Here is a 4,402-nt window from a genome sequence, read left to right on the forward strand (position 1 = left end):
TCAAAGCTTTCCTGGCACTCAAGTCACCCACGCCCTCCAGTGAGCGAAGAGTTTTGGAGATATGACACCCTTGGGGAGTTCAAAAAGAGACGCACCCAGAGTGAGACCTTGTTAAGGTGGAGACAAAAGAGGATAATGTGATGTTGAAAAGGGTCACATTTGCAGGATGACGAGATTAATAGGCTTACTAAACCTGTTGAGCTTTTGAAACTTTGCTGGACACATACAGAATACACTGAAACGAGTACTAGGCGATTAAGTTTTTGACACTTTATCTAGCTCCTTGCAGTGTCAGACTAATCTCTCACTTATCACCTTTTATGCTCACATTAAAATTGAGATCAACAAGCATTTGAAAGATTATCTTTAGGTTTATTTTACCTCACTTAATACTTTGTTAGATATGCTGTACTCCCTTAGATGTAAGCTATGTAGCTATATATGGTAATACATGGCTGACCCACCTAACATACATTAAATTATATATATTTGATAGATGCCTACAGTTTTTCAGAATTTAACAAGTTAGCAATCATCTAGCCTTGCATCCTTGTAAAACCTAAATAATTTGCAAATTTTTACACTGAGTACAACTATTTATAAGATTGTGTAAGAATATTTAGAAAATATACTTCATTTGCTTTCTAGCAGACAATTAGAGAAAGTGCAAAATCATTAAATATGAGAGAAGCTACTTTCCTTTAAATATGAGAGAAGCTACTTACCTTAGCACGAAGATAGAACAAAAAGGAAAAACAATTTGTCTTTAATTTCATAAAATCAAGACAATTTGCATATAAAGTAAGCATAAAAAAATTGTGGTTTCTTTATTAGCAGTGGCATGTGTTTGGTGTTTTCCCCTACTGAGAGGCTCAAGCTTTTTTTTTTCTGCTAAGCTAAGCTAACCCTTTGCTAACATTCCTTTCATTAGCCATCTCCTTTTATTTCCCTCAAGAATTGCGCTCAAGTTCTTACATAAGCAAAGGTACCAACATGTTGTCATCTAAAGTAGTGTTAGTTTGTATTGTAGTGCTCCAAAACGTGGCTTTTCTTTTTCCTCAAGACAACTGAAAGCAACACTTAAAATACAGGTCAATACCTGAAGCTTACATGTTGGTGTGAACAGTTGCAGCATGCTTTTATAGGGTTTATAGAGTTACCCTTTGCAGCATCTTCTTTTCCCATACATTTGTTTGTATAGATTCAGATACTATATATATCTTCATCAATGGATGCCTTCTCCTCCTTCATTTATCAGAAATGTGCATGCATCAGCTAGAGTCAATTTGGAGACAAGACCTCTGCCCCTGGGGTCAAAGTGTGAATCCCTGAAAGGGACAGGAATGTCATCCGTGGGCCCAACTGTCTGCAAGTTAGATAGCCTAGTGGTAAGACAGGTGGTCCCTAACCTAATATAACTTTAGTACCTACTCTGCAGTAGAGGCTGGCATATCTCTAGAAAGGGAAAAAGATCATTGGACTCAGGTAATTTATCTGATGTATGGTTATTTGGCTTTGGACAGGGCATCTTTATGCTGATACCTATTTTACAAAATATTGAAGCAATTGTTTTTTTAAACTCTTTATAATGTCAAAAGCTGATATAACTGAGTACAGTTCCTTGCACTATGATAACAGCATGTAAGTGGTGAATAGTAAAGCTCATGCATGGAAAGTAGACTGTGCTGTTTAAAATAACCCTGATGCAAGAAATAAAATTACAAAGAAGTTTGCACTTGGCAGCTAGAATGACTGTGTGCATGCGCAGTAAGAGACAGATAAGTCCAGCATGTATATTAAGTTTCTCAGAGAACACTTTGCGCAGTTTAGCGCTGCAAAAAGCATTTTAAATAGTGATGAGATGATTAATTGGCAACATGAAAATAACCCTTCCTACTCAGCACCCAGTGTAGCTAATGTTATTAGTCAGTGATTATTCAGGAATATGTGATAGAGTTTTTGAGGCAGTGTCTGCAAGCAGAAATTTAAATTTTGAATTGAAAGCATTCTAGCTGATGCAGCATTTAAGAAGAAATGCTGAAATTACCACTTCATGCCTCTAGCATTCAACAGCTGTTAAACTGACAAAACCCTCAGGAGGCCGGGGATGCTCTCTTATATGGCTTTGTGTTATTCCTGTTAGGTTTTTTTCACCTTCTTACATGTTGAATTGCATGCTTCACTGTTTTTATCTAAACAGTGTAAACTGTATTGCAGATATTGACATACTTAATATTACCCCTTTTATTAATCTAGAGCCACAGAAGTTTGCAGATGATTCTGACGTTCGTGACTTTGTGTTACGGCAATAATTTTTAAACTTATACAAGATTTCTTCAAATACTCTCAACAATCTGATAAGAGAATGAAACGGAGGGAAACTTGAACTATCTAAGGACTTTTACTGATCGACAGTCGCAGATGTAATTTGTAATTTGCATTTTGTTCTCCTGAAAGAAAAGCACATCTTTCAACATCTGCTAATATATTATCACTCTGATTTACCAGATTTTATTGCTTTAGCTGTCTGACTTGCAGTTGTTGATAAGCTTTTATGAGGAGCCCCGTGGTTACTGCTGAAGACACAAATAACTGTAATCTATGGCTGTCGTGCCAAAAGATTTGCCTAAAGATGAATTTTTTTTTCTAACTCCTTCTACACATTGAATTAATTTCAAAGCAACAGGAACAGAATCTTTTTTGTACCGTCTGTAATTAGATGGCTTAATTTAAACATAAAATTCAGTAGCAGTACTTCCCTGCACTGCAGCAGCTTGGTAATTTACGCTAAAGACTGACCAATCACTTCACTGCCTGGTGGGCAATATAAATATATTAGGGTTTGTTTTATTTTATTTTGTTATGGTAACTCCCTACTTTAAGTGCATATAAATATATATATTTTTAAAATCTATTTATTTTCACGGGGTGTCTTAATACTATATACAATCTGAGCAACCCATATTTTCTGTACCTTTAAGACAAATGAAGGTTTATGTTACAAGTATTCACATAATGAACACTCTGTCATCTACATTCAATAAGTCTAATGGCATTTTCTGCCTGAAATGTTTTGTAATTAAATTAAATGTAATTGATATCAATATTTTTTCATTAGCAGAGTCATTAGTCAGTCATCTGGAAAATATGTCAACAGCTTGGGGCATTAAAAATGTCTGAGTTTGTATCTTCCAGTTCAGTGTCTTTTTATAATCCCACTATTTTTACATAACATTGAAACAATCCCAGCAAATGATTGCAAAATTATTGGTTAAAGGCTTCATTGTGTTAACCTCCGGCTAATGTGTGGCATGATGGCTCCATCTTGTGGTAATATTAGGAAATGTCAAATACAACTATGAAGAACTCAACTCAGGTGACTGAAAGTACTGACAGTACATCAGTGATAGTTATGAAAGATTTGAGTAATTTGAGTGAATTTAAATGTCCATCGGACAGCTCAATTGCAAGGGCTTCATCCTATCAAGATTCAAATTTCAAGATATTTTGCATGATGGTGCTCAGTTGAAAACACAAGCACAAACAAATACTTTAGTTTCGTTTTACATTTAACTTTATTATGGTAAAGCACATACATACAAATACATAACATTCACAGCCTGAACTTAAGTACATTTTGTGCATTTGACTGAACAAATGTGAGCATTTTCTTGCAATAAAATAATTGTGGGCCTGCAGTAAGATTGCACATCAAGTGAAACTCCAAAATAAAAATCTGATGCTACAAATATTAGTAACCAAATTTTCAATTTTGCCCACGTCCCTTTCTAAAAGCACAGGGCTGAATTATAATTTTTATTTGTTGTTGTTCTGATGCATTTTTCATGTTTTGTGAAGCCATAAAGCACTTATCAAATATCATGTCTCGCAATATATACATTTGAATCTGCATCACTTAATTTAGTCCATTTAGTTGTCATTAGAGCACCATAGGGCGAAAGGTGGGTACACTCTTGACAGGTCGCCAGTCTGTCGCAGTGCTGGGATAGCCTCCTTGGATGGATGGTTATAGCTGTAGAGTTGTCACATGTTGTATTTCACAGACAGGTGCCTCCACAGCACCTGCAAGCTGCTATAGAGTGTCTTCTATAGCAGCAGGTCCTGAAGCCTTCCAACAGTAGCAAAAAACAATTTGGATTATTTTTTAAAGAATATACTATCCCAATATTATTTTGATGTTTAAACCCAAATACCTGAAAAGAGTCGTACAGCAGAGCCAGAGATCTCAGAAAGTTACCGAATCTGACACACGGTGAAGAGAGAGAAATCCCCTCCAATGCTGACGGTGGATCAAGGAGGCCAGCGCTTATGCTGCAGGCCCGGATGCACTGTCTACACTGGCTGTCTCTCACCCTTTACCCACCCCTGTTGCTTGTCATGT

This window comes from Mchenga conophoros, linkage group LG8 (genome assembly GCF_057382185.1).
Source record: "Mchenga conophoros isolate Kocher_MC1m ecotype Shallow Benthic linkage group LG8, M_conophoros_male_GT1.1, whole genome shotgun sequence".
NCBI classification, from domain to species: Eukaryota; Metazoa; Chordata; class Actinopteri; order Cichliformes; family Cichlidae; genus Mchenga; species Mchenga conophoros.